Raw genomic sequence first — 12,579 nt, forward strand, 5'->3', positions numbered from 1 at the left:
TCAAAGACTTCCCTGGTAACTGAAGTGGAGCCAAAACATGAGTAAATATGAAAGCCAAACGTTTTATGTTTGCTGCTTATGAATTCTTTAAGAGCTAAATGGATCGTAGTAAAATATAAATCGCACAACCGCTTTGAAGAAAGTGGAAGGACATTTAGGCTTGAGCAGTCTAGTTTTCATTATTAAGAACTGAAGAAACTTTTGAATACATGTAGCGTACAAGGTGAAGGATATGGTCATCTTAGGTATAGGGAAGATACTGTATTGTACAAGAAACCGTATTGATCTTCCTCCAGCCTAGAGATTACAGCATCTGTAATGGATTAGTGTGAAAATGTACTGAGACAGAGTGATAAGAGAGGCAGCAAGCTAGAGAGTTTAGGGAAAGAACTCTACTGCTTGGTAGGGAATGTAGAGGGGACAGAATCGAAGGAACATAGTTAGCTTGAACTGTGGAATCAATATGGACTGCAGCAAGTTACAGGGGTACAAAAGAGAAGCAGGAGTAGACCATATGTTTCATTGAGCCTGCTCTGTTATTCCAAATGATGATGGCTAATCTTGGGCCGCAACTCCACTATCCTGCCGGCTTGCCATATCCCTTCCCACCCTGACAGGCCAGGAATCTGTCTATCCCAGCTATAAATGCATTCAAAGATGAAGCATCCTCAACCTTCTGGGGAAAAGAGTGGCACAATGTCTTCTGCGAAGAAATTACTCCTTATCTCAGTCCAAACTAATTGGCTCCTGTGTTTTCACAGGTCCAGGAACCCAGAGACTCACACAGTCATAGAGATGTACAGCATGGAAACAGACCCTTTGGTCCAACTCGTCCATGCTGAACAGATATCCTAACCTAATTGAGTCCCATTGGCCAGCACTTGGCCCATATCCCTCTAAATCCTTCCTATTCACATACCCATCCTGAACCTCCACTATTTCCTCTGGCAGCTTATTCCAAACACATACCACCCTCTGTGTGAAAAAAGTTGCCCCAAAGGTCCGTATTATATATTTCCCCTCACACCCTGAACTTATTCCCTCCCCCAACCCAAGGAAAAGACCTTTTCTGTTTACCCTATCCATACCCCTCATGATTTTTTAAACCTCAGTAAGGGCACCCCTCAGCCTCTAATGCTTGAGGGAAAACAACCCAGTGTATTCAGCCTCTCAAATATCCAACCCTGGCAGCATCCTTGTAAATCTTTTATAAACCCTTTCAAGTTTTACAACATCCTTCCGATAGGAAGGAGACCAGAATTTCATGCAATGTTCGAAAAGTGACCTAACCAATGTCCTGTACAGTCACAACATGACCTCCCAACTCCTGTACTCAATACTCTGACCAATAAAGGAAAGCATACCAAACGCCTTATTCACTATCCTATCTACCTGCGACTCCACTTTCAAGGAACAATGAACCTGCACTTCAAGGTCTCTTTGTTCAGCAACACTCCCTAGGACCTTACCATTAAGTGTATAAGTCCTGCTAAGATTTGCTTTTCCAAAATGCAGCACCTCGCATTTATCTGAATTAAACTCCATCTGCCACTTCTCAGCTCATTGGCCCATCTGATCAAGATCCTGTTGTAATCTGAGGTAACCCTCTTCGCTGTCCACTACACCTCCAATTTTGGTGTCATCTGCAAGCGTACTAACTATACCACCTATGTTCATATCCAAATCATGTATATAAATGATGAAAAGTAGTGGACCCACCATTGGCACTCCATTGGTCACAGGCCTCCAGGCTGAAAAGCGACCCTCCACCACCACCTTCGATCTTCTACCTTGGAGCCAGTCTGTATCTAAATGGCTAGCTCTCTTTGTATTCCATGAGGTCCAACCTTGCTAACTAGTCTCATACGAGGAACCTTGTTGAACATCTTACTGAAGTCCATATAGACCATGTGCACCACTCTGCCCTCATCAATCCTCTTTGTTACTTCTTCAAAACACTCAATCAAGTTTGTGAGACATGATTTCCCATGCACAAAGCCATGCTGACTATCCTAATCAGTCCTTGCCTTTCCAAATACATGTACATCCTGTCCCTCAGGATTCCCTCCAACAACTTGTCCACCATCCACGTCAGGCTCACTGGTCTATAGATTCCTGGCTTGTCTTTACCACCCTTCTTAAACAGTGGCACCACTTTAGCCAACCTCCAGTCTTCCGGCACCTCACCTGTGACTATCGATGATACAAACATCTCAGGAAGAGGCCCAGCAGTCACTTCCCTAGCTTCCCACAGAGTTCTAGGGTATACCTGATCAGGTTCTGGAAACTTATTCACTTTTTTGTGCTTCAAGATATCCAGCAGTTCCTCCTCTGTAATATGGCCTTTTTTCAAGACGTCCCCATCTATTTCCCCACATTCTGTATCTTCCATGTCCTGCTCCAGAGTAAACACTGATGCAAAATACTTGTTTAGTATCTCTCCCATCTCCTGCAGCTCCACACAAACGCTGCCTTGCTGATCTTTGAGAGGCCCTATTCTCTTCCTAGTTACCCTTTTGTCCTTAATGTATTTATAAAATCCCTTTGATTCTCCTTAACCCTATTTGACAAAGCTATCTCATGTCCCCTTTTAGCCTTTCTCCAATTTAGAACTTCAATTTTTAGATTGGGTCTATCCTTTTCCATCACTACTTTAAAACTAATAGAATTATGGTTGCTGGCCCCACATTGGTCCCCCACTGACACCTCAGTCACCTGCCCTGCCTTATTTCCCAAGAGTAGGTCAAGTTTTGCAGCTTCTCTAGCAGGTACATCCACATACTGAATCAGAACATTTTCTTGAACACACTTAACAAATTCCTCTCCACCTAAACCCTTAACACTATGGCAATCCCAGCCTATGTTTGGCAAGTTAAAATCCCCTACCATAACCACCCTATTATTCTGACAGATAACCGAGATCTCCTTACAAATTTGTTTCTCAATTTCCCTCTGACTATTAGGGGGTCTATAATACAATCCCAATAAGGTGATCATCCCTTTCTTATTTCTCAGTTCCAACCAAATAGCTATCCTGAATGTATTCCTGGGAATATTCTTCTGAAGTACAGCAGTAATACTACCCCCTTATCAAAAATGCCACTCCCTCTCCTCTCTTGCCTCCCTTTCTATCCTTCCTGTAGCATTTATCCTGGAACATTAAGCTGCCAGTCCTGCCCATCCCTGAGGCATGTTTCTGTAATTGCTATGATATCCCAGTCCCATGTTCCTAACCATGCCCTGAGTTCATCTGCCTTCCCTGTTAGGCCCCTTGCATTGAAGTAAATGCAGTTTAATTTATCAGTCCTACCTTGTTCTCTGCTTTGTCCCTGTCTGCCCTGATTGTTTGACTCGCTCCCTTTCCTAACTGTACCAGTCTCAAATTGATCTCTTTCTTCATTATTTCCCTGGGTCCCACTCAACCACCTTACTAGTTTAAATCCTTCTGAACAGCTCTAGCAAATCTCCCTGCCAGTATATTAGTCCCCTTCCAATTCAGGTGAAATCCATCCTTCTTGAACTGGTCACTTCCACCCAGAAGAGATTCCAATGATCCAAAAATGTGAATCTTCTCCCATGTACCGGCTCCTCAGCCACGCATTCATCTGCTCTATTCTCCTATTCCTACCCTCACTAGCCCGTAGCACCAGGAGTAATCCAGACATTACTACACTTGAGAATCTCTTTTTTAAATTCCTGCCTAACTCTCTGTTATCTCCCTTCAGAATCTCAAACTTTTCCCTTCCAATGTCATTGGGTCCAATGTGTACAATGACCTCTTGCTGGTCCCTCTCCCCTGGCACCAGGGTTGCAACACACCATTCTGATTTTACGCTACTGGCCGCAGAACCGTCTGTCTGTGCCTCTGACTGGAGAGTCCCCCTAACACAATTGATTGCTTGGCACCCGATGTACCCCTCATTACATTAGAGCCTGTCATGATACCAAAAACGTGGCTGTTTGTGCTACATTCCCAAGAGTCCATCATCCCCTACATTTTCCAAAACAGCATACTTGCTTGAAATGGGGATAGCCACAGAAGACTCCTGTACTCCATGCCTTCCTCTCCAACTTTTACTGGAATTAACCCATCTATGTGACTGTATCTGCAGCTTTTCTTCCTTCCTATAACTGAAATCCATCACACCCTCTAGCTCTTGTAAATTCCTCATTGCCTCTAACTGTTGCTCCAACTCATCCATGTGATCTGATGGGATTTACAACCAAAGATACTTCCTGCAGACATAATCATCAGTAACATAGAAACTCTCCCTAAATTCCCATATCAACAAGAAGAGCATACCACTCTACTAAAGGCCGTCATTGCTCCTTCACACTCTACAAACCCAGAAAATAGCACTGTCTTTTTGTCCTAAAAAAATGCTCTAGGCTAACTTAGTACTTATTGGTTTATATTTTAAAAATTTAATCAAGAGACAGATTTCAATAAAACATATAATCAAGAAAGAATCCATTCTATTCAGTGCTGCAGACTTACAGCAAGGTAACATGTTAAAAAACTATGCACTCCTCTGTTCCTGTGCTGTGAGCTCTCCCACACAGGTTCCTCCAAGGTCAGCTGTGAATTTCACTGATTGTTAATTTTTCCTCGATGCACTCTGATGTCCAGAGATACACTAAGTCAAACAGCAAAGGCAGTAACTATGCAGATTCACTGCTGTGTCAGTTAGCAGTGTAGGTTTCTTCCTCTCTCTCCCTGGTGACCATGGGCTGCCTTTGTCTTTCTTCCTTTTAAAAGTGCTGTTGTTTTGACTTTTATCCTCCAAAGTTCCAAAACACTGCAGCAGCTTATAAAACAGTGATTGCTGCTCCTGGAATTCGAGGACATCACCTTCAACACCTAAAATACCTCAAAAAAGGAGCAGCTCTTAAAGGCACAATTTTTTCCCGCAACCCAAAACAATCTTTCAGCATTAACCCATCAAGTCACTTCAGAATCTTGTGTCTCAATGAAGTAATCTCAAAAACTCCAGAGTGGATAAACCCAATTTATTCAGTTGTCATCATAGGATCACTCTTTTATCACAGGGACCAATTGGATGCATCTTCACTGTCCCACCTCCACTGTAAGTATATCTTTTTGACACGCTGCACATAGTTTTCCAGCTGTGAACTCGGCAAAACTCTACAATTTTAGCAAGAGCCCTTTATTCCTCTGCACCAATGCCTCTGCAATAAAGGCCAACATGCCATTTGTCTTCCTAATTGCTTGCTACATGCTGTATTCCTTGTGTGAGCCCCTCTTTGAACATCAGCACTAATACGTTTCATACATTTTTAAAAGTACTCTGCTTTACTCATCTTACATCCAAAATAAATAACCTGACTCTTCCTTACATTATGCCATCTTGTTGCCCACTCACTTAACTTGTCCATATCTCTGGTTAGCCTCTCTATGTCCTCCCTCTAGCCAATCCTTCCAACTAGTCACTACAATAGATTGCAAATAGCTGAGGTTCCAGTATTGATGGCTTGAGACCATAGAAAGATTTGAATAAGAGCTCAGTGTCCTAAATCTGAGCTGATGGTGGTCCAAATTGCCATTGTAAACCAGCAGACACAGGGTGAGGCCTTTTGCCTAGTTGAGCCTGGAGGTAACTCAAACAACGATGAGAGGTTCAGCAGAAGATGAAGTGAAGTCAGAGTTGACACGACTAATATTACAGACATGGGAGAAAACAGCAGTGATGGTTTAGAGAATAAGAAAACAGAAGCTCAGCTCAGGCTCCATTTTATTCATGCACAGACATTATTGGCCAGGCCAGCAGTTAGTTCCCATTCCCAATCAGAGAAGTCTTAGGGCACAGAAGGAGGCCATTTGGCCCATTGTGTCTGCACTGGCCCTTCAAATGAGTATCATTACCTACTGCTATTCACCTGCTTTCTCCCACATATTTCTGTCCAAATAATCATCCAAATACAGCAAACCTTGTTTTAACTGACACCTTATGAACTTGCACTGTTGATAAACTGGCAAAAATATTGACCTCAAATACTGGATGGTTACTGTATTATTGAGATCTTTGCGATGTCTGTGTAGTCAGTTGAGGGTGCGAATGAGAAGGCTGTCTGCCAGTAAATTTATTTATGGGAAAGTTGCATTATTATTTGGGTGATTAATGTTGTAAATAAAGTATAACAATGATGTATATATCCCCTGCATTGTGTTTCTATTACTTAGTGCATTTTCTTTTAATTGATTCTGTGAACCTTTTGATCAACTGGAATATTTGATTAGTGGGCACACTCCCAGTCCCATAGGTGCTGGTTAATAAACACTTTGCAGTGCTCTCTTGAATGCCTCAACTGAACTTGCCTCTTCTCCTCTTTCAGGCACTGCACTCTCTAGCCTGACTACATGCTATGCAATAACGTTTTTCTTAACCTGCTTCTTTTGCAGATCATTGTAAATCTTCAATTGCCCCTTGCGAAGGGAGGGTTGAGCTGCCTTCTTGCTCTGTTGCAGTCATTGGAGTGTAGCACATACATGGTTCTGTTAGGATTGGAGTCCCAAAACTTTGACCCAGCAGCAGTGAAAGAATGGCAAATCTAATTCAAGTCATGACGGCATGTGACGGAATTAGACACTAAGGCTGTGAAGAGTCTGATTCAATGTTAGACAATGACCAAGGAGTAGTTGGAATTTATATCTATGAGCTGGAATTTGCATGAGGAACCAGGAACAAAGGGTCTCCCTTCCCAATGTTAAACTCCTGCCCATCCAGAACTGATTACAGAAAGCCAGCCAACAATTACGCAGCAATAGAAGGATTGGGAGAGTTGGTGTTAGGATAGAATAGGCTGCTGTTAGCATAAATGTGAAATCATTCTCCACAATTTAATTTAAATTATACAAAGTAGTTATGCACCGTTCAATTTAGACATGTAGATTTAATGAGATAACAATGTACATTAATGATATATGAAGGATAGTTACCAGTCACTAGTGTTAATTATGATTATGAAACATGTGATGAATTTCTCATGCCTAATATGTGGTGCAGAAAATGCTTTTCAACATGCAGATACATAGCAATCAATTTCCTATTGGAATCATGTAGTGAGTGTCACTTCACATAAAGGAGAAGCGGGAGGACTAAATAATGAATGCCATCAGTTTTTGAGATCTGAGAGGATTCAGATCCTTCTTGTCACATTTTCAAAAAGGAAATCAATGGGCGATATTTCCCACAGAAATGTGGAACAGTTTTGATGTGCTCCGCTTCTATGATCCTAATTACAGACATATGGATAAGAGTAGGCCACTCCTCCCTTTCAGCCTGCTCTATCATTCATTATGATCACAACTGATCTGATCCTAACTTCAACTCGACATTCCTGTATATCCTCCATAATCTTTCATCCTCTTGGCAATCAAGAATCTGTCCATCTCTGTCTTACTAATATTTTAAAATGCTGCATTCACTGTCTTTTGAGGAAGGGAATTCCAAAGACTCTCAAACATTTAAGAGAAAATGTTTCCTCATCTCCATCTTTAATGGACAACCTTTTGTTTTTAAAATATGATCCCTAGTCCTAGATTCTCCCATAAGTAGGAAACATCCTTTCAATGTCTGCCTGTTAAGTCCCCTCAGGACCTTTTATGTTTGAATGAAGCCATGTCATAACATAGAACATAACAGCGCAGTACAGGCCCTACGGCCCTCGATGTTTTGCCAACCTGTGAAACCAATCTGAAGCCCATCTAACCTACACTATTCGATTATTGTTTATATGTTTATCCAATGACCATTTAAATGCCCTTAAAGTTGGCGAATTGGTAACTCTACTAAACTCCAAAGGGTATGGGCCTGGCCTATATATTGGCTTTCACAATACATTAATACCTTCTGTAAGTGCAATAACCATTACTGTGCACAGTACTCCAGATGTACTCTCACCAATGCCCTGTAAAACTGAAGCATAATATCTCTACTTTTACATTCAATTCCTCTTACAATCAAACATAACCTTTCTATTAGCTTTCCAGGTGATATACTCTTCTTGCACACTATCATTCTATGATTCATGCACTAAGCTACCCAGATCCCTCTGCATCCCAGATCTCTGCAACCTCTTACCATTTAGGTAATATGTTTGGTTTTTTTCATTTTTCCCACATGATATTTCCATTCTTTGCCCGCTCCCATAACCTAACTATATCTCTTTGTGGGTTCCTTTTGTCCACTTCACAACTCACTTTCCTAACTTTCTTTGTGTCATCAGCAAATTCAGTCCCTTCGTCCTTCATTTATCACCAAGGAGGCCATAGAGTCATAGAGTTGTACAGCATAGAGACAGACCGTTTGGCCCAACTCATCCATGCCGGCCAGAAATTTTAAATTAATCTAGTCCCATTTGCCAGCCTTTGGTCCATATCCTTCCAAGTCCTTCCTACTTATGTACCCATCCATATTTAAATCTTAAGCCTTTTAAATCTTGTAATTGTACCTGCCTCCAATACTTCCTCTGGCAGCTCATTCCCTACACGCCCATCATCTGCTAGAACAAGTTGTTCCTTACTTCTCTTTTATATCTTTTCCTTCACACCTTAAACCTATGCCCTCTAGTTTTGGATTCCCTTACCCTGGGAAAAAGGTGTTGGCCATTCACCCTATCCATGCCATACATGATTTTATAAACCTCTATAAGGCCACCCCCCAACCTCCGATGCTCCAGGGAAAAACAGCTCCAGCCAATTCAGCCTCTCCCTATAGCTCAAACCCTCCAACCCCAGTAACATCCTTGTAAATCCTTTTAGTCCATTCAGATCTCTCTGCAGCTCAGAACTCCGCAATCTCTTATCGTTTAGATAACATGTTTTTCTCAGTCTCCTGCCAAAATAGACAGTTTCACACTTTCCCACATTGTACTCCAGATCTTTTCCCACTCACTTAACCTCCCTATTAACCTTTGTAGGCTGCTTTTTTCTACTTCACAACTCACTTTCCAACCTAGCTTTGTGCCATTGGCAAATTCAGTCCCTTTATCCGACATTTATCACCAAGGGTGGAGGGTGAGATGTGGTGAGCCAGACTGTTTTGCACAGGGGTGGTGGGGGGAACAACATGGAGAGGCAGATGCCCTTGAACAATAGATTCACGGCAGCATTGGCGAGGTTTATAATCCATGAGGTAAAAACAATGACTGCAGCTGCTGGAAACCAGATTCTGGATTAGTGGTGCTGGAAGACCACAGCAGTTCAGGCAGCATCCGAGGAGCAGCGAAATCGATGTTTCAGGCAAAAGCCCTTCATCAGGAATAAAGGCAGTGAGCCTGAAGCGTGGAGAGATAAGCTAGAGAAGGGTAGGGGTGGGGAGAAAGTAGCATAGAGTACAATGGGTGAGTGGGGGAGGGGATAAAGATGATAGGTCAGGGAGGAGAGGGTGGAGTGGATAGGTGGAAAAGGAGCTGGGCAGGTAGGACAAGTCCAGATAAGTCATGGGGACAGTCATGGGGAAGTTTGGAACTAGGGTGAGGTGGGGGAAGGGGAAATGAGGAAACTGTTGAAGTCCACATTGATGCCCTGGGGTTGAAGTGTTCCGAGGTGGAAGATGAGGCGTTCTTCCTCCAGGCGTTTGGTGGTGAGGGAGCGGCGGTGAAGGAGGCCCAGGACCTCCATGTCCTCGGCAGAGTGGGAGTGGGAGTTGAAATTTGGGCCACGGGGCTGTGTGGTTGATTGGTGCGGGTGTCCCGGAGATGTTCCCGAAAGCGCTCTGCTAGGAGGTGCCCAGTCTCCCCAATGTAGAAGAGACTGCATCGGGAGCAATGGATACAATAAATGATATTAATGGAATTGCAGGTAAAACTTTGATGGATGTGGAAGGTTCCTTTAGGGCCTTGGATAGAGGTGAGCGAGGAGATGTGGGCGCAGGTTTTACAGTTCCTGCAGTGGCAGGGGAAGGTGCCAGGATGGGAGGGTGGGTTGTAGGGGGGCGTGGACCTGACCAGGTAGTCACAGAGGGAACGGTCTTTGTGGAAGGCGGAAAGAGGTGGGGAGGGAAATATATCCCTGGTGGTTTATAATCCATAGCCAATACGCCTTCTTGACCACAGTTAGTCCGTGTTCAGTGGAGGCTCACTGAAATGGTGAGAAGTGTTCTGAAACATCAAGAGGAAATATTCTAACGTGATACCAACACAGAAAATGCAGGTGAAACTCAGTAGGTTAGACAGCATCTGCGGAGAGAGAAATAGAGAGGAAGAGAGTTCAAGTCCAGTATGAGTCTTCTTCAGAGTGGCAGAAGCACCAACTGAATTTCTCCAGCATTCTCTATGTTTGTTTCAGATTTCCAGCATCCATTGTCTTTTGCCTTAATGTCAATTGATATTTGGTTAATGCAGCACAGAGGGATTATCCACTGGTGCCAGTATTGAGATGTAAGCATTCATTGTTAATATCGTGGAAAGGACCCTGAATAAAATACAAGACAAGAATAGAAGGACTTGATTTAGGAAAGAGTAGAAGGAGTATGGAAAGAGTTCCCAGAGGAAGTGGTGGAGGCTGGTACAATTACAACTTTTAAAAGGCATCTGGATGGGTATATGTATATTAAGGGTTTAGATGGACATGGGCCAAGTGCTGGAAAATGGGACTAGATTAGGTTAGGATATTTGGTTGGTATGGATGAGTTGGACCGAATGGTCTGTTTCCATGCTGTACAGCTGTATGACAATGACGCGGTGTGGATTTGAGGTGGAAAACGGGCTTGAGGAATCGATTTTGGACGGCAGAGCTGGCTGGCCTACTGGAACGACCGCTTCACGACAATCGTGTCTTTGTTGTCTCTGAGTCACAGGATTTGGGGTCTAGACCCACTCCAAGGATCAGGTACAGAAATCAAGGCAGTTCAGCGCATTGCTAAGGGAGCACTACACTGTCAGAGATGCCAACTTGAAGGTGAAGCATTAATCTGACCAAGCCTTCTTGCATAAATATAAACCATCCTTTGGCAGTATTTTGAAGAAGCTGTTCTGGCTATGTGTTTTTGTCTTCCAATCAACAGTACAATTAGAGATAATGGGATTATTGTCACAATGGATGATTGTTGGGCATTATTTGGTTACCTGCATTTCCTGTGTTACAATATTGACCACATTTCAAAAATGGCTAACCAACTGTACAGTGCTTTGAGATGTCCAGTGGCCATGAAATTCCAATAGAAGTACAAGCCTTTATTTCTTTTACTGTATTCCCGTATTCTCAGAGAAATCATTTTCTAAGTTATATATTTTTATTTTAGAAAGTAGATTGCAAGGTTGAGAGCTTCCTGAAAGGGCAGCCAGGTGGTGCGAAGGGAGGCTGCCAAAGCATTGGGCTCCCATTTATCATCCCATGGTCAGAGCAGAGAGTCAGGGAAATGCTATTGACCTGAGCAAAGAAGCAGGAACTGGGCTTTAATTCAGAATTCAGAATTTAATCATGAGTCATAAGATTATTAAAATTTGTCTGACTCTATAATAGATTAATTGGTAAAGAAAGATTTCATGTGGGTTGCCCTTTGAATTCGTTCTTTGTCGTGTGAGGAAGGTTAGATGCTTGCAGGACGTAATTTGTTGATTGCTAAAAGCACAACTGAAAGACATGTTAGTCATAAATGTCCAGTGCTGTTGAGATTAGCATTTGCGACGTGATAGCTGATGAATTTGACAGCTTCATATGTCCCTGTTGAAGGTTCCAATTCCTGGAAAGAATCCTGTCAGTTCAATATTTGAACATCACACAAGGCAACCCATCCAACCTCATCTGTTTACTTGCAGCAGTGGCAATTGGTGTATAATGTGCTAGATTGCACGGAGATTGGAGTCAAAGCTCCCCTTTCTTTAGAGAACAGGGTTCTGTGGTTGCACAGTTCACAGGCACCAGATCTTTAAACTTGGCCGAAATTAACATTGCATTGTAGTTTCTTCTTTCATTTCCTGGCTAGTGATTCACTGAGGAATGGGCACACTTGACAGCAAAGATAGGGATAGGGAATGAGTTTGATAGGTTGGTTGTGTAACCACTTATGAAACATGGTGGGAAGTAGGAATAGAGTGGGACTTTACCTGCAGATGACATGAACAGTGGTGTAAACAGATTGGATCCAATTCATTTCCCTTGTGCATTTTTCATGGACGCAATGAGCTAAATGGCTTGTTCCCATTCTGTAATATCCCAATACAGCTGGAGATTAAACATGTTGCACAGTTCTTCCTTCTAACATCTCATACCAACCCGAAGAAACAAGGAAAGGCAACACTGAGGCCGAGATAGAAGAGGAACGGGGTGGGTGGGAGACTTGGTATCCTGAGAGGAGTGGGAGGTCAGAGGTAGGGTGAAGAAGGGAGAAAGAGCATCGAAATTCCTAACCCTACCTTGCATTGTAATGGTTGCAATGGGTTGTGTTGGGAATGTGCAGTAGTAACCAATTTTCTCAGTACCAATTCCCCACCCTCCTCAATAGAATCGCTTCCTCACCCACTCCCCGCCCCTCCCCATCCTCACCGGTAGCAACTACTACTGTAAGATATGGAAGACAGGAAGGCTACTGTATGCAGTCAGAGAATGACCAGTCA

This window comes from Chiloscyllium punctatum, chromosome 16 (assembly GCF_047496795.1).
Source record: "Chiloscyllium punctatum isolate Juve2018m chromosome 16, sChiPun1.3, whole genome shotgun sequence".
Lineage (NCBI taxonomy): Eukaryota > Metazoa > Chordata > Chondrichthyes > Orectolobiformes > Hemiscylliidae > Chiloscyllium > Chiloscyllium punctatum.